This window comes from Equus caballus, chromosome 8, assembly GCF_041296265.1.
Source record: "Equus caballus isolate H_3958 breed thoroughbred chromosome 8, TB-T2T, whole genome shotgun sequence".
NCBI lineage: Eukaryota > Metazoa > Chordata > Mammalia > Perissodactyla > Equidae > Equus > Equus caballus.
Window position 1 is genome coordinate 75,093,311 of NC_091691.1, and position 24,710 is coordinate 75,118,020.

Consider the following 24,710-nt stretch of genomic DNA (forward strand, 5'->3'; position numbering starts at 1 on the left):
ATATGCATTACAAAAACACCTGTATAAAAAAGCTGCTACAAAATGAGGCCTTTGGAATCCCAAAGTACAAAACCAACAGAATCAAAACCAAACAAGAATAAGGAGAGCTTTCAGACCTTTACAAAGCCAAAACTGAAAATATTTGCAAAATGTAAAAATTCAATAGGTCTTTCATCAGCAGGTTATGCAGCTAGAGTGTTCTTCACTCATGTGTTTTTCCCCATTGTGAAGTAACAAGATTATAGCAACACGATTCCAGTATTTACAATATGAAAATGAAAAGGGGACCTTTTGCCATCTTGAAGCAGAAACAACCTTTGTTCCTATTAAAGGGAATTTCTGCTGAAATATACAAAACCATCCCCAAATTCTTAAGAGTTAAAACACATACCAAGCCTGACAAGCCACAAACAACAGGAAATTGCCCTGTACAGTTTCTTACAAGACTATTATTTCATGAACCTTACAGATTGTGTCGAGATTTAACCACTTAGAGTAAGTACAGGTAAGTTACAACCCTGAAAAACCAAACTTTTGTTTAACACCTATAACCCGAAATCACTTTGGAAGACATAGCTACAAAGTATAAAAACCAAGCTCTAAGAGCAATTCCTTACTAAAGCCCAGAAAAAGATGTTTCCAATCATATTACATTAATTAACATTGGTCAATGACCTACTTTAAACTCAATTAATTTTGACATTAAGAGTATAAGGGGGCACTTACCTTACAAATGCCCACAGACTTGAACTATTCTTATTTACCACCACAACTAACTTTATGGCAAAAATTAAAGAACTTTAAAAATAAAATCAGCGTTACTGAGTTTAATATAAATGTCTGCTAAATGACCTTTTGGTGGAGAAAATTCTATCAATATCCTGTATGGTTTGTTTTTTTTTAAAGCAAGTGAAAAAAATCCTCAAACTACGATACATTTATGAAATCTATTTTACGTTATTTCTCCCAGCTCTGTTATATCTGCTTCACTTATTTATTCCCGCTAAAAATCCTCAAATTTCATCCAACTATTTGACTTAAACTTCTACGTAAAGAAAATTTTTTTAAAAGGGGGTCAAAACTAGAATAATAGCAAATGTACTTTCAGGGTACTAACAGCAAATTTATCATCTTTTTAGTCTCAAGAAAAATATCCTTACAATCTGTAGTACAGGTTCAACGCATATGAAATCAGAAGAGAGAAACTGAAAAGGAACTAAGATTACACAACCACTCAGAATTCTGGAAATTAATTCAAATTTCAGGGACCATTTTTAGAAAGATGGAATCACTCCAAATAAGTTTGCGAGATCATTTCTTTATTCATTAACAATTACTTGACATGTGTGGTTTTAAAAGTTTACAACACCAAAATTTAGCATACTCCAAACTGTAACAAATAAGACACGGCTGACAGAAAACGCTACTCCCAAATGCGTTTCACCTGAAGATGTTTTCTTAAATAAAGGCTTGGTTCACAACAAACCGGTAGTATTTCGCTTTTACAGGGTCAAGAGGAAGGAATAACCAAACCAACCTAGGTATGTTTTTCTTTTGTTTAGGATCAAAAGGAAACCACAACCGCATACGGGTTAAGTAAGTAAAACACAAAAATACCCAACCCCAGGACAGCATCCCCCAGGAGAGAACTATTAAAGTTGCAAATTTGAAAAGCAAGTCTGAGATACGTGAAATCCATTAGCGTGCTTTCCAAAGGCGTGTGATAAAAACTAATAGGCTCCACTCACGGAGCAACTTTCACAAGTGAGCAGAGAAGACTCCCGACCGAGCACCAGCCGTTGTGCGTGTCTGTGCAGAGCACACACGAGCAATCGGGACCCCGAGACTACACGGTTAACAAAGGTTACACGACCAGGAAAAAAAAACAAAAGTGGAAGCAAAGTATCGCACGGGGCTAACACGGCTCCCCAACAACTCCTGAAACAAGAGCTCCGTCCCTCCGGCTCTGGAAATCACAACCACCAACTACCAAGCGCGTCGGCCGCGGAGGGAAAGGGCCCCCGCCCCGGGCCGGCCGGCCGGGCAGCTCTGGCCGCCGACCCCTTCCTCCGACCCGCCGCTCCGCGCCCCGGGGCCGGGCTCCCGCAGCCCCGACCTCGCCACACCCCAGCCCCCAGCCCGGGGCCATGTGACGCGGCGACCGAGCCCAACACAAACACGCCCCGGGGCCCGCCGGGCGCCCGGCTTTACCTGGACCGCGGCTCCGGGGCCCGCCCCGTCAGAGCCGGGGGTCCGGGACCTTTTGTTCCTTCCTCTTCCGAATGGGATGAGGGGCTGGGAGGGGACAGGGGAATGGGCGATGGGAGGCGGAACTGAAAACACTCTCGCGGCCGCCCGGCCGCCCCGCCCCCCAGCCAGGGCCCGGCCGGCCGCCCCGGCGCGCGGGGAGGGGGCGCGGGCCCGGCCGCCGCCCGCGGGAAGGAGGGGGTGGGGACGCGCGTCCCGCCGCCGCCGCCCCTCCTCCCCTCGGGCGCGCGCCCGCACCCCCACCTCCCGGGCCGCCCGGACGCCGGGCCGCCCCCGCCGCGCCCGCCGGCCCACCTCCGCTTCCGCCCTGCGCCCTCCGCCGCCCGCCACAGCGGCGCGGCGCACCCACCTCCGGGCGCCTCGCTCGGCGCTCGCTGGCTGCTGGCTGGGAGCTGCTCCTCCGCCGCCGCGGCCGCGCGGTAGACCCGCCTCCCACCCCGGGCCGCGAGCCCAGCCGATTCGCCGGCGCAGCCCCGGGGCTGGCACCCTGCCGCCTGCTGATTGGCGCCCCCGGCCGCCCGTTAGGGCGCGAGGCACGCCGGCCGAGCGCAGCGCTCGGCACTCACGGAAGACGGGGCGAGCGGAGGAGGGAAGGAAAGAGGCCGAGCGCCCGGGAAGGGCCAGGGCGCGAGCGAGGCTAGGAGAGTGGCGGGCCAGTACCTCCCCACCTCCTTTCCCTTCGGCCCGCCCCGCCCTCCCGCCGGACCGGCGGCGCGCGCAGCCAATCAGCGCGCGGGGTGCTCGGGGTGTGAGCCGCGCGTCGAGGGCCTCGAATCGGAAGGGAGACGTCGCTCGCTGATTGGTCCCGCCTCCCCCGTAGAGCGTGAGGCGAGGCGCTGCCGGGCGGGCGGCCCGGCGGCCGAAGACGAGGCGGGGTGGGACGCCCGCGGTTTCGGTTGACTTCTTCTCCGGCGCGCTCCACCAGAGGCTCTGGGAAGGGAGGGGAAGGCACGTAACCTGCCGCGCTGGCGACCGGCCGTCCCTCGTTGCCTCGGCCCCGGGCCCCCTCCCCGGTCAGCGCCGTTGGGTGGGGCCTGTTGGGGGCCGCCGCCTGGTCCACCTTCCGCAGTCCAGCCCGGCGTGAACACGTGCTCATCCCCTGGGGAGGCCCGGGGGCCGCCCGGAGGACTGGACGAGCCGGGGTACCCGACCCACCCTGGGCGCGCCCGTCTGCGAATGAGTGGGCGGGGCCTTGGTGGTGGTAAATGGGGGCGAGGTCCGAGAAGTAAATAAGCCCAGGGCGGGGATCTCTTACGGGTATTAGGGCCAGGGGAGGGGATGCCAGGTATTTTTGTTTAAGCGGAATCTTGGTTCTATCAAATGGTGTTAATAATGCATGCTCTGATGGTCCTTGCGAAGTCTAAAAGATAAGCGCCTGGCACGATGCCCCGTGATTGCTGGGTTATCTTCCCTTCCCCTTCATTTCTCCACTGTTCTGGCGGTGTTCTTAGGCCCCGGCGTCCCACGTCTGCGCTCCAAGGCCCTAATCTGCTGGCTGCCCGAAGTTGGTGGGGGCGTGATTACACTCGGGTAACCTTGTCGCTTTTACCTTACCGGCACCCAAGCCTCTGCTGAAATATTGAACTCAAGTGATCACATCACGTATTTATTAAGCACCTCCTGTGTTATTCAAGGAGCATCATAGAACTGAAGTGGAAAAGAAACTTAGGTCGCACCCAGGTAGTTGGTGGCAGAGGCAAGACTAGAACACAGTTTCCTTGGCTCCCTGGCCAGCACTCACTCTCGTGTACTCCTTACTGCATGGATTTATTTGGGGACTCAAGATGAACAAGTGAGAAGGCTGCACTAGCAATACAAACCAGTGAGCAGGAAGTACCAAATGACCATTTCGAACAGTAAGAGTTCTTGAAATATCCTCTTTCTTTTCAGAAAGGAAGGCCTCCCCGAGAACGGTGCCTTCAGATGGACCTGGAGAGAGACGGATTTAGCCATCCTCTGAGTCTTACGGGTTTTCCAGATTTCCTTTCAACATCTCTCATTTCCAGCCGTCTCTCAAACATGGAAGTACGTTTCTCATCGAAAGGTGGTGATGAAGCGTGAACCCTGCAGTTAGGCAGATTGTGTAGTTTTGAGTGCAGCTCTGTTCCGAATCTGTGGGCATTGGCAAATGGAACTCACCTGTAATGATAGCCGCTTAAATACAGTTGTGTGATGATTAAGTAATAAATAAGTGAATAGCACAGGGCTTTGAAGTTAAAATCAATAATCGTGATCCTTTCTTGCCTTCTGTTGCCTGTGTACATTTACGCTAACATGAACCTACTGGGCAGAAATTCTTCCTTCAAGAGTTGACCTCCAAGGTAATTTCTTCCATTGTCAGCTTAGAGGCAGCTCCACTCACCGCTTTTTAAAAATAGCTTGTGAAGGAGACCCAGGAAGCCAATTGGTGGAGCTGTTACACCTCCCAAGGCTTCTGTTTCCACTTCCCAGAGTCACCAGGAGGATGGTCTAAGGCAAAGGCTGTTTGATTTAGAAGTAGGAAGGCTGTTTTTGGTTTTTGCTCCTTCTTCCTGCTACCACAAGTCAACAGTTTTAATATGAAATGGCCTATAAAAAACTACCCTGGGTCACAAAAATATTTTCTCCTACGTGACCAGGGTGTGCAGTTGGGTGTCCATGTGGGTGAGTGGGAATAGAAACTGAAGCAGAGCTAGCTGGAATTCCAGAAGAATCTGCTCCCCAGTATGGGAGTTAGGTGCTTTGAGGGATACACTAATGTGGTGGATAATATGCTTAAGTCTAAGTTAGACCATCTCTCCAAAGTGTCAGACTTTGAGTCCCTAACCCTTCCATTTAGAAGCCTTCCGGGATCTGTAGGATTGAGGAAAGGGGAGGAGGGCTCCCAGTGCCGTCCCCAAAGGGCTTAGGAACCAGAGCGTGCCTACCGTGGAAATGCATCTGAACCAAAGTGGGTCAAGACAGAAACTGACGGCAGATGGAGCATGGATTGCCGTGGCAACAATCAACTTGGAAATCCACTAAGGTACCTCAAGACCTATCAGTCAGTCCCTATTGTATAAATTATATTGAGTGAGTCTTATTTTTATGTGGAGAGACACCAAGTTTAACCCTGCATTACGTGTAACACTGCAAAATCAATTAAATCAAAGCCAATTCAGAACCCATTTAAAAGTAGTGAAATGTACTGGAAAGCGTACGAAAGATGATAACAGAGGTTGCTTCTGGACAAAGAACCCTGGAGTCATGAGTGGAAAACTTAAATTTCATCATTAATTCTTATGTAGTTTTAATTTTTTTTAAAAATATATCCATGTATTAATTTTTCAAAAGTTGCAACTCATGTTCCCTCTCCTTTCTGATAAATCTGTAAAGCCCTTCCCAGTTACCCCAGCCCAAAGGATATCACTCACCTATGAATTTTCTCTCATGGTCAGAGTGATTTACATACCATGACTTCACTTTGATTAGTGTCTTGATCTGTTAGTTTAGTCTTCAGCATTTTTTTTTTAACTTTTCATGTGTACATGTTTTGTCTCCTCATTGAGATTGTAAATTCCTGAAGGACAAGGACAGCATCTTGTTCTCAGTCGTCTCCCCACACCCTAAGATAAAAAATACTAAGTAATTGAAGAAAGGTGAAATAGAGCATTTGTATAGCAGAAAAATATGTGTATCTTAGGTCTGCAAGCATTCTACCCTGCTCTGCCCCATCCTTCCAGTTTGTGTTTGCCCTCAGTACAGCTGTGGAGCATCTTGTCAACATCCAGTCTCTATAGTTGCTCATCCTGGTGGAACTAAGTTGCCGTGAGCATTACTACATCTGAAAAATCCAGTTATTTGCAACTGAAAAGATACTGTTTAAATGAGATAACCTAGGTAAAAATTGTAAAGAACAAATGTGTGGGGTTATTTTTGTTGTAAATGATAATGAAGAAATCCAACACCTGCTGGGTTTTTATCTCACTACAATGAAATTTCACGTTTTAAAGGAACTTTACATTGAAGATGTGTACACCTTGCATCTACACACGCACAAAGTCCTTATTCACAGGCTGGTTTTTATTAAAAATCATTTAACATCTGATGGGAAATACTGGAGACAAGAATAAAGTATGCACAAGAAAAAAGAAGTGTCCAGGTGTTTATCAGGTATCTGTTATGTGCCTGTCATAAAAGCATTAGTTGATCATGGTGGAAAATTCTTATGGCCAAAATTACTTAGGAAAACAAGACATACAAGTAGGGTTTTTTAGATTTAAAGAGAGAAGGAGATTGAGAGAGAAGTGGGCTGTGGTTGAGAGAAAAATATTTGGTGAAAACAAGTTATATTTCTCATGATTCTCCAGGCATCTGATAATTAATATTATATTGCTTGTCCATACATTTAAAGACATAAATAATCAGTGGATCAATTGATTATTAGATAGCTAATCCAATGATTGTTCAAATATTACTTGGAAAATTGCAAGACAATTTCAGAGTACTCCCATAAAGCCATTTAAACATTATCTGACATCTACATATTTTGCAAAAGAACTAAACAGGGGCCAATGTCTAAACCCTGAAAGAACAACGTAGAAGTTGTTTAAAGTTCTCATGTAAGGGGAGATAATTTGTTAGTCATCTGTCAACAATAGGGCCTTATGCCTTGATTGTAATTGTCTGTGTGTGACAATATTGACTGGACCAGGGTGCTCCTAGGCAGGGTAAGTGTATGAAGGTATAATACTCTGGGAACATTTCAAGCGTATTAGCATAATTGCTCTGATGAAGACTGAAGAGCTTATTTAACATAACTGACTAGAGTAGACAATAGATGCATAATCAGTGTCCTAATGATTGAATTAATGAGCCCCAATTGTTTGTCCTTACCATAAACAGTCCTCAGCTATGAAAAAGACATTTTGCTGAAGGAGTCTGTCAATTGTGTTAGCTGACGAGTGGCCAGAATGTAATGAATGGTGGGTGAGAGCCAATTCCTATTGGGTCCTAAAGCCCTTAATGGTGGATTTCAAGAAATAAATTATATAGCTATGTAGAAATTTCATATCTGCTCCTCCTTCCCTGCATACAATCCTGGATCCTGATCAGTGCTCTTATTTTGTAGCTAAGGAAACCGAGGCCCAGGTTTCTCCAAAGTCCTATGGCCACTTAGTGCCAGGGATTATAAACCTAGTGTCTACCTTTTCTGCTCTGACTGCCCACTGCTCTTCCACCTGTCCCTAGTTTGCACCCTCACCCCTGCCTTTGGTACTCTCGTCAATCTCCCTGTTCTGTTATTTTGTACGCATGTGTCCTGACCAACTATTTCACAGTGAAAATGGGGCAAATTTCCTATCAACACCTAAACCCCCAACACTACACAAACATGTCTGTCTCCAGATCTGTCCTTCCAGCCTCTTCCTGGGAAAGATCTCCTCCTCCTTCGGGAGAAAGCTTTTTCTTGTACCTATTCTCTGTTCTTTTGACCACTCAGTCTAGATTAGCCGCCCCCCACACACCAGTCACACTATCATATCACCTTTTAAAATTTTTCTTCAAAACTCTTAGCACTATATGGAATCACCATGCCCATTTATTTCTTTACTGATTTACCATTTGTCACCTCTCCCCGCTGAATGTAAGTTCTACAAGGCAGGAAACAGGTCTGTTTTGTTCACCATGGTATCCCTAGTTCATACCTACATGAGGCACTCAATATTTTTGAATGGATGGATAAGTTTTACTCAAGTTCACTCAAATTCATCATCTCTTTCTATTTTCTTACCTGGATGTGTCTTAGCCCGGTTCCCCAGAAAACAGAGCCTGATACAAGATTAAGTGCTGATGCTTTATTTAGGAGGTATTATCCCAGGACAGCAACAGTGAGGGAAAAGGCAAGGAAGAATGGGGAGCAATGCATACTGATGGATTTCTGTGCTAAACACTACTTCAGGATAACCTTGAAGAGAGACAGCCAGTCTCTGGACAGGTGCGAACATTTGGCCATACAGGACATCTCCAGACAGACATTATGGAGAAATCATGCCTTGGAACAATCTGAGGGAGGGAGGAGTTTTATCTTCAAGTTTCCTGTCTCCTGTTGGTCAAAGCTCATCCTACAGGGAGCTAACTTTCCCATACTTCCCAGTTGTATTATCCATGTTCTGTAATAGCCATTCGGAAGCCAGGTACCCTGCCCTGGAGAAGTGGTGGGGGGAAACTGTGGGTATGTGGCTGGTCAGCCTCGGACAATCAAACCATAAGGGACTTAATTAACTAAGTTGCTCATGGTGGCAGCTGATGCAGAGCAAGAGGCCCAGAAAATCTGAGAAGACACGTAACAGAGCCTGATAAGGGTAATTGTTACCACCACAACAGTAGGACCAGGTTTGTTTACTCACTGCATTGTACCCAGGACCTCATACAATAAGTGCTAATTAAACTTTTGTTGAATGCGTGAATGCGTGCATAAATAGCATCATCATCTATTGACTTATTTAAGCTGAAACCTTGGAGTCATCTGTGATCTTCCTTGATGCCTATATATCAAAATTCAGACGAAATTCCTCTTAGCTCTACCTCCTTAATATAGCTCAGATCCAATGCCTCCTCTCCAAGCTCACTGCCTTGATTCAGACCTTCATCATCTTTCATTGGAATTATTGCTATAGCTCCTTAACTGGTCTTCCTGTCTCTGGTCTTGCTCCCCTCCAATCCATTCTTCTCCCTGCTGCCAGAATTTTCCTTTTTTTTTCTTTTCCTTTTTTTTTTTTCACTAAGGAAGATTCGCCCTGAGCTAACATTGGTCGCCAGTCTTCCTCTTTTTTTTTTGCTTGACGGAGATTATCTCTGAGCTAACGTCTGTGCCAATCTTCCTCTCTTTTGTATGTGGGTTACTGCCACAGCATGGCTGACAAGTGGTGTGGGTCTGTGCCTGGGATCCAAACCTGCAAACCCAGGCCGCTAAAGCAAAGCATGCCGAACTTAACTGCTACTCCGCAGGGCCAGTCCCAGACTTTTCTTTTTCTTTAGCATATTTTCTAAATGCAAATACGCTAATATCACTATCTTGATTAAATTGATAGTTTTCCTTTTTCTTCCTTTTTCAGGATAGAATAAGGACTCTTTAGCATAACCTTCATCCTTCAAAATCTGTCCCAGGCTAGTCTGTTTAGCTTAACACCTCACCACTCCTCACCTTGCTCATTATACCCCAGCCAGACTAAATTCCTCACAGTTTTCCCAGTGCACCATGCTTTCTCATTCCTCAGTGCCTGTGTTGTGCATTCTGTTCTGCTGAGAATGTATTTGTGTCTGGTGAACCTCTACTCATACTTGGAAACTGTGTTTCCACGTGGCCCCATTCATTCACTGATCCTTCCAGCTAGCCACCCACCCATCCAGTATTCATTATAACACTCAGTTTTCTTAATTGCAGGCAACAGAAGAAACTGACATTGCTGACTTAAGAAGAAAGGGAATTTGTGAAAGCATATTGGGTGGCTAACTCAATTGACAGGAAGGTGAAGAAATAGGCTCAGATGATAAGCAAGAACAAGGAAGCCTGGGCAGCAGCTAGGATCTTAGCCAAGATCACAGCACAGCATGTTGAGGGAGGTGACCATTGCTGCCACAATCATTCAACACACGATACCTGAGCTTACACTCCCAGTTCAGTGATGCTGGACACTAGTACCACCTACCACCAGCACTACCAGTACTGTTGCTCCTGGAAACCAGATGTCACTGCAGAGCCTGTTATTGCCACCAGAATGGATTCCCCGTCAAACTTACTTTGCATTACTAGAGCTCCCTCTTTGAAGCCTGGGGCAGATCCATCAGGTTTACTAAGTTTAGCGTGTGTTCCTTCCTCTAGTTGCAGACAGGGCTGGGAAAGTAAGGAGCTGACGGTTTTTGACTTCTGTATGCAAATATTGGCCTTTTAAGCAAAGTACCTGCAGCTCTCCGTCTGAGGGCTTCCTGTTGGCCTATAGTTCTGGGCAGGCCAGATGTGCTGCGAAGTCAGTACCCCCAGGAGTAATCTTCAGCCAATGATGGATGGGTACCCCAGTTTCCTTGCCTCTGAGGGGTGAATAACCTGAAGAGTGTTCTGCACGCCTGCTCCATAAATGCCCTTTATCCACTTCCTTCTCTTCCCTGTCTGACTTCCCCACACCCCTACCAACACTCCCTGGAATCACCTTCCAAATTAACTACTTGCACTCAAATCCTTGTCTCAGGGTCAACTTCTGAGGGAACCAAACTAGGACAGTGATGAACCATAGTTTTTAAGCCAGTAAGGAGAAAATTAGGGACATGATGATGGGGGTGGGGGAAAGGGAGGGTTGATAGACAGTGAAAGGTGACAGATCAATCGATTGGAGGACCCAATGAGGTCAAAGAATGTTAGAGTCAGGGTACTGGAAGTAGTGATTAGAGAGTGGGACACACGAAATTGGGATTATGCAGTTATTGATGAAGACGAAGTTTATAGTATGACCATGGGAATTTATGACTTGTTTGCGTGGAGGATAAGATTATTACGGGTAAAGGACCAGGGAACTGAGAGGCCAAGGCCAAGGGCAAAATCACCTATGAAGAATGATTATTTTTTATTTGCCTTCTAGCTCTCCCATAGGGTTATTCTGCAGGTTAAATTATATAATCCACATAAAGTTGCTAGTACAGAACTTGGTACATATTAAGTACCTCATCAATGTTAGTAGAGGTCCACAGACAGACACATGATCCAAACCACACCAGTCAACTCATCCTGAGGCTTATTATAACTTGATCCACTGAAGAAGGGCTCTCTTTCCTCTTTGGTTGTGAGGCTGGAAGGCTGCAGCTGCCTATGGCTACTTACACTGCCCCACAGAGAGAAAGAAGGAGCTAGGGCAACACAAAGACAGAAGCAGAGAGAAGATGGAGAGAGGATCCTGGCAGTACTGGATTCCCAAGAGTCAGTCATCTCTACAGCCAGATCTACTCTGCCTTCTCTACAGTTAGTATTCGAGTTCAATACAACGTTTGTAAAAACTTTAATTTTGTTTTGCTTAAGCTAGTTTGAGTGGAGTTCCTATCATTTGAAACAATAAAGAAACAAAAAAGTAACTAATAAGGGAATTTACCTCTTGCCTCATACTGACCAAAGTGATCTAATGCAAGGGATGTACATGGAGATCTTTTTGAGCTCTAGGAAAGAGGATATATGGAGAGGTTTAAAGAAGGTATGACTAAGACTCATACTGAGTTTGTCTCAGCTCTGCCATTTGCTAGCTGAGTGAGCATTATGCCTTGAGGTTTCGCTGGGAGACACTCTAAGAGGCAGCCTTGCTAAATTATGTTGCTGTAAAGCTGCTGACTGCATCCTCTCCCTCACCTCTCAGTGTCTTTTCTGTGATGCACACAGGAGAAATTTATTCTAGAATTTGTTACCAGAAAAACTTTACTTCTCTTAAAGAACTATCAAGAGTTTTCTTTGTGGAAAGAGAGAACTAAATAATCAATTGTATTTATTTACTTTGACTATCTGGAAGCTCAGAGTCAAAAGTGCAGCCCAACATCAGGGACTTTATAATCTGCAAATGTGACTATGTGAATTTTATATTTTCCTCCTAATCTTAATATTCTATTCTAATTTATATTTTCCTTAAACGTTGTTTACATTTTACTATTTCATTATAAGTGTCATACAAAAGTTCCTCTAACCATTACTGGAGTAAAGCAAAGTATAAATAAATAAGTACACATACTAGTATTCAACTGGAGAACTGTCTTTCACCTCTTTACTGTAAAATGATGGAGTTAAAATTTCCAGTGGACAGGGAAAATTCTGAAGCATCCCCTTAACTCCAAAATATAGCAGTAATAGATGGCTATGAAAAACAAAATTGAAATAACACAACTGGCTTCAAAAATAAGATATGAATCCCCATGACCCAGAAACAAAATAGAAACATCAAGAAGTAAATAGGGCTGAAGCCATGGCTTGCTGGGCTTCTGGTCTAGAGGCAGCAGCCATGGCTAAGAGTTCAGCTCCTGCAGAATAATGGGGACCCAGTGTGCTCCACATGAGGTGGAGTATTACAGCCAGGAGCACTTACCTGACCGTGAAGGGAAGCTGAAAAGGAAAACTGTTGTTGACTACTGTATGAGCTCACAGAGTTTATAAAGCCAGGAGAAAAGTCTAGGGAGGTAGGAGATAGAAACACAGTTGCACAACCAGAAACTTGAGTAAGCAGCCCACTGGCCTGGTGACTGGATATGAAGCATCCTCAGTATCATCATCAGGCAGGAACCCCCAACCATATATATAAGATCTGATTCTAGACTGAGATACTAGGGTGGGGTGGGGGGGACTAATCAGAAGCAATCACAAATCTGCTAAATAGAGAAGAGAGATAGAAATAAATCCCCCTCTCAAAATGAGTTTACAAACTAAAATTACTGCAAGGCATTTGAAGAAATCTAAGGCTAAGAAAGACCACAATCAAATTCAGTAATTAAAATACGAATTTGCTCCATTAGAAATAAACTTCAGAGGTTATTCTGAAAAAAGACAAACATGAGTATATTTATACACTAAAATCACATCCATAAAAAGAAAGAAAAATAAAAAAGAAAACAAATAAAACAGCTTTATACAATGAAATTGATTAGAAATTTTTAAAGGAAAATATAGATTCTTTTTTTTTATTAAGGACATTTTTTTTTTTTAAAGATTGGCACCTGAGCTAACATCTGTTGCCAATCTTCTTTTTTTTTTTCCTTCTTCTTCTTCTCCCTAAAGCCCCCAGTACATAGTTGTGTATTCTAGTTGTGAGTGCCCCTGGCTGTGTTATATGGGACACTGCCTCAGCATGGCTTGATGAGTGGTGCCATGTCTGTGGCCACAATCTGAACCAGTGAAACCCTGGGCTGCCAAAGCTGAGTGCACGGACGTAACCACTCGGCCATGGGGCTGGCCCCAAGATTCTTGAAATTAAGAACTTAATAAGCCATCAGGCACTTTCAAAGAGCAAATTAGTGAATTAGATGACAGTATCACAAAATTTACTCAGAATGCAGCACAAAACACATATAGAGTTTTAAAGAATAGTGAAGAGACATGGAGAATAAATTGAGACACTGCACAATACATCTATTAACAGTTCCCAAAGAAAAGAATAGAGGGAATGAAGGAGAAACAACAATTGAAGAGGGAGTAGCTGAAAATTTACCAGAATTAGGGGATAATCCTGTCCTAGGTTTGGAAGTACCAAGTACAAAGCAAGAAAAAACTAAATGCACTCTTAGATATTTTATAGTAAAACTGCAGAATATCAAAATGAAATTAAAAACCTTTAAGACTAATTAGAGAAAAAGTCATCTAAAAAAATGACAATTAGACTAATAGCTGGCTTCTTATTGGCAACAATATAAGCCAAAAAAAATAGAATATTATCCTCAAAATGTAAGAAAATAGATTTGAAAGCTAGAATTTTACACCCAGCTAAACTGTCATTTAAGAGATGGCAAAATATAGACACATAACCTGAGAGAGTTTACCACCCACAAATCCTTACAAAAAGAGAATACTTAAACGTTTTAATTTAAGGAAGTAAGAAATGAAGAAGAGAAAGAAAAAACTGAAAGAAAGAGAAGGGAAGACATGGAATACAAGATAAGAAAATGGTGAGCACAGAATGAGAAAATGTTTCCATAAATTTAATTAATATTGATGGTAACAAAAATAAAAATAACTGATGATATATGTTTACAAAAGGGAGGGTAACTTCATACTCTAAAAAACAATGAGAAGTTTGAGGGCAAAGTGTTCAATAGGTAAAGTGTACTATGTTCTTATTTTTAAAGAAGGATAGAAATATTGAATAATTCGTTTTAAATTTTAAAGTTAAATAGGTAGAAATTAACCATTTAGAGTAACCACTTAAAGAATAAAAATAGTATCTATAGCTTCCCAAAAGGGGGGTTTAAAAATGGGGGTATAGAAAATTTTATCTATGCACAGAAGTCTGGAACGGAGACAAAGAAGAATATGGTAAATAGAAAACGCTAAATAAGATGTTAGAAACAAGTTCAAATATATCAACAATTTTAATATATAGAAAAATATTGTTAACATATTAAAAGACAGAGATTATCAGATTCGATTTAAAAATCCATCTATATGTTGCTTGTAAGATACACCTAAACAAAATCATACAGAAAAGATAATAAAAGGATGGAAAAGATATGCTATGCAAATACCATTCAAAAGAAAGTGGGGACAACAGGAACGCTATCAAACAAAATAAAATTTAAGGCATAAAGCCCATACAAGGATAAGGGGTACGCCACATAATAACAAAAGTAACAATCTAATTAGAACATATAATAAGCATGAATTTATGTTCATCTAACCACACAGCCTTTAAATATACAAGATAAAAACTGATACATTTACAAGGAGAAATTGACAAATCAACCATCATAGTGTGAAACATTAACCTGCCTCTTTTAGAAACCGCCTGATCAAGCAGATAAAAAATTAGAAAGGATATAGATTTTAATAACAGTGATAAGAAATATGCTCCAGTAAATCCTTTAGAAAACCCTGCTGGTTGGGAAGTTGGTTAACAGATTCTCTGGGAGAAGATTAGAGCAAAAACTCACAGGCTTGAGCTTTGGGACTTGGGAGCATCCTGAGCAAGCAAGCTGAGGGATCACAGATTCTGAATGCAAGGGTGGGGTCCCAGAGGTGCTTATCATGGGACAGGAACTTAGTAGATGGAGGAAAGCTCAAGACATGGGTTCCTGACTTGACTGGGCCACTTTGGGCAAATAGCTTCGATCTTTCTAAACTTCAGTTTCTTCTTCTACAACATATAAATAATAACAAGATATACATCTCTGGGTTTTGTTTTGAGAATCAAGTAGTCAGTTAATGCCTATAATGACCTTAGCAGAGTGCGTGGCACATATTGAATGCCTGCTGATAGGTGTAAAAATTACAAAGACAATGACATAGAACCTACCTTTAAGCGGCTAAATGATAGCTTTGGTCCAGCAACAATCTACCAGGGATTTCTTCATCTCTTAGCCAGACACGAATAGGCTTGGGAATCAGACGCATATGGTTTTCAATCCCAGCTCCAGCATTTTCTGTCTATGTGCCTTTTTTCTACTTTGTTAAACTGAGATACTAATAATGCTTATCAAATGAAGTTGTTGGGAGGAATAATTGAGATAATACATTAAGCATAGTGTTGGATATATTAAAAATATTCATTAAGTGGCTACTAATGTTATCTGTAAGATCAGTAAATGATAACTATTGTCACTAATAATATTAATAAGATTAGGGGGCTGGCCCCGTGGCCGAGTGGTTAAGTTTGCGCTCTCCGCTTAGGTGGCCCAGGGTTTCACCGGTTCGGATCCTGGTCACAGACATGGCATCGCTCATCAAGCCATGCTGTAGGCGGCATCCCACATGCCACAACTAGGAGGACCTACAACTAAAATATGCAACTATGTACTGAGGGGACGTGGGGAGAAAAAGCGGAAAAATAGAAGGAAAAGAAGATTGGCAACAGTTGTTAGCTCAGGTGCCAATCTGAAAAAAAAAAAAAAGATTAAATGGTGGAAAATCATACAGAGTTAGGGTAAATGAGGATGAAGAAAAGACCAAAGAATTTGGCTGGAAAATGCCTCTCAATGTATCCAACTCCAGAATGATAGCAGGAAAAATGTGACTTGGTACTAGAAAAGTATTTCTCTCCCCTTAAGCTAACCTCTGTGATGTAATGTAGGATTATCAAATTCAACCGCTCCTGGTTTTTAATTCCCCCATAACGATGACCGCATCACAGTTCTCTGACAAGAGCCAACTGATGGAAGCAGAAAAGTCTATAATTAGGGATCTCACTTGGATTGCAAAATCAATAGGGAGAACCTGTCATTTTCTGATGCAAGGAGTTGTGTTACCAAATAATGACTGAAGATTAATCTTAATTTTCTAACACAGATGATTACATTTTCTATGTTACCAACACTTTCACATTAATTAATTTTGCTCTTCAGGTTTTACAACATCTTTCTGAGATAGGTCTGGCACATATGATTTTCCCCATTTTTTGAAAGAGTAGACAGATCTAGAGAGTTGAAGCAGCCACCCTCAGGTAGCTATCTAATTAGTGGTAGAGCTAGGACTGGGATCCAACTGCCTGCCCAAATCCATTAAACTAAGTCTCTTCCCAAGAGAAACAACATGGGTCAAAAGATCTTATATGGATGGCATAGAAGCCAAACAACACAGGTCAATCAATTCAGTGAAGATGTTCCCTACTCAGACTAATGATTTAACAAATGAATTGATGTATTCGTTTAACAAATAGTATTTGCCCTGGCTCTGGAAATATAGGGAGCCTCAGTCCTTGTCCTATCAGAGTTTAAGTTTAGCAAAGAAGGAGAATAGAAGTAAGAAATCTTTTCAAAGGAGAGAGAAAATATACAATAGGTTCACAAAACTGCTATAGCGGTAGAGTGGATAATTAATATATTACCTGCTCAGCACATCTCTTTCTTTAGGGAAGTGTGCCTCCCTTCTCTACAAACTGCTTCTCTTCCACTTATAAGGATCCCATAGAGGCTGCCATATTCTTAGAGGACCTCAAACTTATGTCCATAGTAGATTGGCCCAGGGGTGGGCATCTGACCCAAACTGTGCCAATCAGAACCCTACCCAGAGCCACTACCAGCCCATATGGCACGTTTGTGGACATTAGAAAAGATACCCCTTCCTTACAACAATGTATGCTCTTCTGTGAGGAAATTGTTGAAATCTACAACATTTATGGTATGAACAGTGCCCCTGGGTTTTACGCAAGGAGTACAGCAAGGATTTTTGAGCTTCAGACTAAAAACAGTAAGACAGGCAGTGTCCCTCCAGTAGCAGAGATAATAACATTCGGGAGCTTAGGAGAGACATCCACTCTGACATATGGAGAAGGCTGGCGTGCAGTGAGACAGAATAAAGTCAATGTATGGAAAGAAGCCAAAATGCATGCCAGAGGGAGATGGCTCTAGTCATATTTGGGGCCATGATTCCATTTGTTCCCGGACGCTCCAGTGCATCTCTGCCTCTCCCATTGTTTGGATGTTCAACTCTCTTTTTTTCCCACAAGCCAAAACATTCCTCTTTTTCGCTTACGCAAGATCAAATAGAATTTTTTGTTACTTGCAACTAATGCAGCTGTGAATTTAATTTCACTAATTTCCACATCCCTCAATTTTAAAATCAAATGGGGGGAGAGCACATTAGCTTTAATCTCAACTTGATCAAGTACGATTTTTACACAAAGGGAAACAGCTCTGTTTCTATCTATTCCAACCCAGTAAGTAGTTCCCCATTCTATGTCCATGCCTAAAAAGAAAATTACATGTTGGCTGCCCGCTTTAATTGTTTGTAATCACTGAAATTTGCAATCCTATCCTGTGGTGTGTTCTGAGACCTCTCCTCATGGGGCATTCTTTCAGTGTGTTCTGTTGGCAGTAGCTGTAGCAATTAGAAAATTGGGAAATGAAAAAAATCCAGAGGGATATCAATTCTGGCATTTCTTTCCTCTAGTCAATGTTGTTGTTAGAAACGTATAGGGTCCTAGAAAAAATTAAATGGAAACATGGGCTTTACTACTGGCAGATAGAGCCCATCCCATTCTAAGAATCACTCACTATCCCCAATTGGTGAATCCAACTCTAGGAGGATAAGGATCCAATGAGTCTGTTTCTGGAGGGAGAGAGAAGGACCACTGAGTTTGTTTAGAGGCCAATATCTTTAGGAGGCCATCTTACTCCCAAGAACACCTGACTCTTTCTTATGTTTCTCTTTGTCAGATTGGACTTTAATTTATACTTACAGCCAAATATGTAGACCAAGAAGACTGAGCATTATTTGTGTACATGCACACACAGATCTGATCAAATGCAACTATAGAGTCATAAGACCTATTTTAAAACAAACTTAGCAGAACTGAAGTCTATCCTTTTCCCCATCTTCAATGTGTTTCAAAACTGTATTTTTTCTTTGGAAATAAGAACTCATATGAAAACACATTATCTGGCAAATAAGGTGGGTAATCAAGCTGCAGTATGCAATTTTGGGTCCGAAAAAAAGTATTACATTAAGTTATAAGACTGGTTTTCTATGTGTGGCTCAAAAGCTGCTTCCAAAAGCAATTTCCAAAGGAAATCAACAAAGAACTTTCCAGCAATGGAAGCATCCATAAAATGATTATGTAGTCTTCTAAAGAGATTACTCAGAGGGGAACTGCGTATTTGGATATAAGAGATTGTATATACTTGCCATTCATGAGAAGTTAAGCAATGAAAAGCAGAAACTAATGCATCGCCATCAAATACAGCAATATAAATATTTATGTTTGTAGAATATCCACCAAATGATTCTGGAAAAAGTAGCAGTTTAGAAGTAGTCAAGTTAGATCTTCACTTTACACTATATCCTAAAATAAATTCCCAATATATTAAAGGGAAAAAATAAAATCGTAAAAATTTTAGTGATTTAAAAAATGTGAAAGAAATGTAAGTGAATATTTTAAACAATCTTTAGACAGATTTTCTAAGCGTAAAATTATGAAAGAACTAGAAAGGAAAGAAGGATTTATCTGTCTATATAAAACATCTTGTAAGACCAAAAAACATTTTATAGAAAAACAGTACATTAAATAAAGCAAAGAGTTAATACCCTTACTATATACAGAGCTATTCTAAAGCAATAAGAAAAATTTTATATTTATAATCACGAGATATGTTTTTTAAAATGTTCAATCTTACTACTCACCAAAAAAAAATTGCACGTTAAAAATTTTGTAACTGGAGTAATATTTCTAAGTGTATTAACATGGTCTTTTTGCTTAATGGTTCTATGCATTTGACTTAATCAGCCTATGAAATCCATCTATGTTGGATGAGAAGGAAGGAGAGGAGCTGGGGAGGACAGGGGGCAGGAGGGGCCAATAGAGTTCTTACTGTAAGAAAAAGGAAGAACTAACAATTTGCTTTTAATATCCAAAATAGAGTAGTTGATTTTTTTTGGTGAGGAAGACCAGCCCTGAGCTAACATCTGTTGCCTCTTCCTCTTTTTGCTTGAGGAAGACTGGCCCTGAGCTAACATCTGTCGCCAATCTTCCTCTTTCTGCTTGAGGAAGACTGGCCCCGAGCTAACATCTGTCGCCAATCTTCCTCTTTCTGCTTGAGGAAGACTGGCCCCGAGCTAACATCTGTCGCCAATCTTCCTCTTTCTGCTTGAGGAAGACTGGCCCCGAGCTAACATCTGTCGCCAATCTTCCTCTTTCTGCTTGAGGAAGACTGGCCCCGAGCTAACATCTGTCGCCAATCTTCCTCTTTCTGCTTGAGGAAGACTGGCCCCGAGCTAACATCTGTCGCCAATCTTCCTCTTTCTGCTTGAGGAAGACTGGCCCCGAGCTAACATCTGTCGCCAATCTTCCTCTTTCTGCTTGAGGAAGACTGGCCCCGAGCTAACATCTGTCGCCAATCTTCCTCTTTCTGCTTGAGGAAGACTGGCCCTGAGCTAACATCTGTCGCCAATCTTCCTCTTTTTGCTTGAGGAAGACTTTGCTGAGCTAACATCTGTGGCAATCTTCCTCTATTCTGTACGTGGGACGCCACCACAGCATGGCTTGATGAGTGGTGCGTTGGACCCCTGGGATCTGAACCCACCAACCCTGGCCTCTGAAGCAGAATATGCCAACTTAATCACTATGCTACCAGGCCGGCCCCCAAAATAGTGTTTTATACCATGGAAAACGTCTTGAAAGACAGTCTTTGTAGGAGAAGCAGGATTTCTAAATTCCTGTAGCTCCTGTTTAACCAGATTAGGGATGAATCCAGGAGGGCTCAGAGCATGTAGCGTCTCCCACTGTGGAAGGAACTTCCACTTCTGTCTGTGATGGCTAAACTCCGAGGTCAGCTGACTTCAGGACAACGAGGGTATAATACAGAGACAGCGGAAAGTCCAAAGACAGACCTTTCCCGCTCAAGTGGGAAGATCGCGGGAGAAAGACATTGTTTTCCTCCCCACTTACGCCAAGCAGGCACTTAAACATATAAGTCTGAGGAAGCCCAACGACTTTGGGGCTAACAGCTCACTTCTCCCAACGCAATGTAGGAGAAACCCTACCTGTGGCTATTTCAAACACAGATAGAGGCGAAGGCAGGATGGACAGGAGATGGGCAGTTAGACAAATGGCATGCTCCTGGTTCTCCATGGCCTGCTTGTGGCAAGCAAAGGATGCACATGAAGCCAAGTGTCTTGGTAGGGAATGCAACAGTGCTGACAGGGTCAGGGACGACAGAAGCAAATGGGGCTAAATTGCTGGGCTCAGAGACCCTGCCAATGGATGCTAGCACATAATCCCAAGAGGCCATGTGCAGGCAGGAGCCCTTCGGCAGTAGCAGGTTCCGGTGGCGGATCACTCCAATGCCCAAGCAGCTGACGCCTTATGGGGAACTGGTCTCTGAGAAGTCTGAATTTGTAAATTGAAAGTATACGTTTAACCAGAGGACATGGGAATACTATTCATTGGCAAGTCTTAGGGCTCCCACCATCTGGGGGTGAGGTGCTCATGAGGAATACCAGAGCATTTTAAAGCACAATGAAACTACATACAGTTTCTTAACACAGCTAAATGTAACTTGAGTAGTTTGCCACCCTGATAACATGGTACCTTTTTTTTTTTCTTTCTCAAGTTTTATTTTTCTGTTATATATTTCTTATTTTCCAAATTTTTCCTGCAAAAATCACGTATTACCTTTGAAATAAAATTAGCATTCTATAAAAGCATGCATTCCCTTTGACATAAAAAAATACAACAAAAATCTTTAAAGATATATTTGTATATTAAATAAGATCAAAAGAGAATCTAGGGTAGTGTTTCAGTTAAAATTAGTTTCTGTAAAATTAAGCATACAATAAAAATTCAAAGATTAACAAAATTGGCCTCCTTAATTTAGTCACAACTTACCCGTACTTGTCTCTTTCATTTTGTTTTGGGGGGTTATTTTTTAAGATGAAAATGAGCCATCTCCTGCCCTGATTTTCAATCATCTGTCTTGTGGAAGGCCAACACACCCTTGCCTAATTAAGCATATGCTTACTGAGATTAGTGCTGGAGAAGAGATTTACCGCCTAACGAGGCTTGCTTGGCTCCCAGCACCATCTGTGCAGTGAGCTGTGCCTAGAGCAGCGCGGGACAGAGATTTGGTGATTCACTGGAACCCGGTAGAGTCTGAGACTCCGATAGAAAACAGGATATGGTAATTCTCTCGAGGCTTAGCCCAACTCGGCTGTGGTTTCCTTGATATGCTCTCTGATTTCCCAAGACCAGCCTTCGGTTTTTATTGCTCTGCAGTGGTTTTTCCACACACACCCTGGTTCAGACAGAATGAATTAGATAATGAATTTGTGAGCTTGTTACTTCTCCTAGAGACCAAGAGGAAAGGAGCATCTTGCCCAAGGTCACACCGCGGGCTGGCAGCAGAATGAGGAGCCGACTTAGCTTTCTGGGCTGCTCATGCAGGAGCAGAAAAATGAGTGGAAAATGCTCATAATCCAAGGGAACTCCACTTGTTTACTTATCAACAGTCGTGAAACCCCTTTTCATTTTTATGATCCATTTGAGGGTGGCTCAAGTTCAAACTAATCTAGTCCCAAATGAAATTCACCACAAACGATTTCTAAACTTGGGCAGGATTGAATTGTGTTTAAACATGGGCATTCCCCTCCCTGGGAGCCACCCCCCACAAAGGCTGCCCTTTCCAGAACCCCTTTGTACCTGCCACTAACTGAGGTTTCTCTGGAAGGCAGCTAAGGTTTATTATTATTATCGTTTTCATTGGTGATATAAGCACATTGCACAAAAGTAAAAAAAATATCCAGTAGAAAGTAATTCTCTTTCTCACACTCAGCCACTCGGTTCTCCCCAGACACAACTGCTGTTATCAGATTTTTGGGTATCTTTCCAGAGTCATTCCGTGAATATACAAGTGTGTATATTTAGACACATTTAGATGTCATTTGAAAATGGATGAAGGTATGCTACTTACACTGCTGCCCTTTGCTTTGTTTTCACTTAATATTTCTTGGCTATTGCTCCATATTAGCACATACGACACAAGACAGCTTTGAATTTTCAGTGCCAAATATACGTAGTGCTTTAAGACCTGCCTTCAAAGCTGTGATATTCTGTGCCCATTTACATTCAACCGGAGCTTCTTTTCCTATTCCTTTCAAGATTATGGCTGAGAGGATTTTAACAACTAATGGTCAGGACATATATAAACACTTGCACAAACATCGATGTTGGCTACTCTCCACATACAAGTTCGGTACATTGCCATAGTGTCAGGCCACAGAATCCAGCACCTCAGGGTTGGAAGGGACCTCAAAAGTCACATGTCTGAGCTTTTGCCCTGTAAAAGAATCCTTTCCCCATTCTTCCTGACAGTCACATAACCTCTGCTTGTGGTGAGCTCCACAAATACCCCGTTTCCTCCCAAAATAAGCCAATCTACCACTAGGGTGTTCAGTCTTACATCAAGGTAAAGCTTGACTTTCTAGTGATCCTTTCAGGAATCTGATGACTGCTGCCCTGGCACCTCAAGTCTTGTCTTCAGACTGCCCATCTCCAGAGCCTTCCACTGCTCCAGGAGCACCAGGTGTCCATGCGCCTGCTGTCCTGGGCAGGCGCCTTCCTGCCATATTGTCTGAAAGATGCACTCAGACGGGGGCGGGGGTTGCTGCACGGCCAGCCGGCCACAGAACAACAGGCAGGGTCCTACCTGGAGATAAAAGGATATTGCTTGTGACCTTGCTCACCTTTTCCAAATAATTCCCTACTTCCCTTGAAAATACCCAGAACAAGTGTTATTCCATGGGTTTAGTGGCTATATTTTCTGACCCAAAAAGCACACGGATCAGCCACCCGCTGAATGCTTGCCTGGTCTGCGGGGAACACCGTGTCATGCCCACTATGCAGAAAGGAGCGGAAAGGAGCTTGTGCCTAGGCACAAGCATAGGCAGGCTGCCACTTCAGCCCAAGGGTTCTCTGTGACTCTTGGAAGTTCACGGAGAGTCTCTGAAAGACAGTGTGGCCGCCATTAGGAATTGTATTCTTCTTTGAAGAATATGAATTTATGATCTCAACTTGGAAAGAACTAAAGTGAGGATTATCCGTGTTTGTCTTTGGTTCATAGGGGTATCGGTAATGCAGCCTGATTTTGAGGATGAGCCTGGATTACTGTCACCCCCTGAAAGTCAACATGTGCTAATCAATGCCTGACAGATGAGAATAACCAACCACAGAAGTCTCCCTACCTAGCTGTATGTGGCTTCTAAATAATTACTGAGAAGACGAGGGACACACCTACATCAGACCTGCCCAGGCAACCAGTGGATATCCTTATGCTCGGATCACAGCATGAGGAAAGCCATAGCCGAGGCACCCTACGGGGCTCTGTGTAACTGAAGAAAGACTCGGGGACCAGAGTTGAGAGATGTTCACACAGCCCAGACGAAGGGAAGCAGAAGGGGATTCATCTGTACCACCACTCCTGAAAAAGAACGCTAATCTAAGCAAGAGCGCTTGCATTCTGGTTCTGGGCTCATCAAACAATCTTCTGACTATGGATTCGGTTTCCCAGTTACCTGGATACCAGATAAAGGGGACTGAGAAGAACAGACATGATTCTGAGTGTGCTGATCCAAGGAAAGGCACATTTCCCACTAAGTTAGTCAAGAGGCACATGGGTTTCTAGGTCCGACTTTATTAATCATGAGTGAAGTCTGTTCCTGAGCATCTGGCAAACAATGGATAAACAGAAACAAACTGAGTTGCTGTGACACCACCAAGACAAGATTGGCTGGTGAAACCCTGTCTGGGTGTTAGCTATTCCTCTCTTTAATGCAACACTCAGTCCTGCTCTTTGGGACCCATTCCTAAGCTCCTAGATAACCTGACTAGGAGCCACCTGACTCTCGTTCTTTCTCTTTACCCTGCTATCATCCCAGTAACTTTCAACATTCACATCAACAACCTGAAAAATGCATTGATTTCTGCCTCCTCAACTCCATGGATCTCTTCTCTGCTCCACAGGAGTCACCCTGCCAGCCTCACCATCTCACTCACGGCTCTGATCTTCCACACGCCCTCTCTGCCTTCTGGCCTGCTCTACAGCTGTCAGCAAATGGTCCTCTTTGGTGCAGATCCTATTCCCTTGGCCTCCAAGAGGCTATACTTTTCTGGTTCTCCTCTTAGCTATCTGATCATTCCTTTTCTCTCCATGGTTTTCTAACCTGCTGTATCAGTTAGGAATTACATTTAGCTTCACCTAATAGTAACCGAGTACAGTGACTTAACAAAATATTGTTTTTCTCATATCATAAGAAGTGCAGAGGTAAA

The 24,710-nt window shown here is 43.0% G+C and overlaps 1 protein-coding gene and 2 long non-coding RNA genes across 13 annotated transcripts in view; 2 read left to right on the top strand and 1 right to left on the bottom strand.

Annotated features, from left to right (window-relative positions):
• Window positions 1-2,987, bottom strand: part of SMAD2 (SMAD family member 2) — an 87,245-nt gene extending 84,258 nt beyond the window's left edge. For 2 of the 11 annotated variants that reach the window (XM_023647768.2, XM_023647766.2), the window contains exon 1: window positions 2,618-2,967. The gene's annotated coding sequence lies outside the window, so the exon portion shown is untranslated. Of the gene's footprint in view, window positions 1-2,211; window positions 2,446-2,562 lie in introns of those variants that run through there. The other 9 variants (XM_070275644.1, XM_070275640.1, XM_023647765.2 and 6 more) reach the window with 8 other exon arrangements.
• Window positions 2,980-4,488, top strand: LOC106780944 (uncharacterized). The gene is made up of 2 exons (XR_001377386.3): window positions 2,980-3,410; window positions 4,159-4,488. It is a non-coding gene; the product is annotated as an uncharacterized lncRNA (long non-coding RNA).
• A 598-nt stretch (window positions 4,489-5,086) lies between these two features.
• LOC138925408 (uncharacterized) lies at window positions 5,087-6,238 on the top strand. The gene is made up of 2 exons (XR_011441523.1): window positions 5,087-5,272; window positions 5,930-6,238. It is a non-coding gene; the product is annotated as an uncharacterized lncRNA (long non-coding RNA).
• Window positions 6,239-24,710: the final 18,472 nt, after the last annotated feature.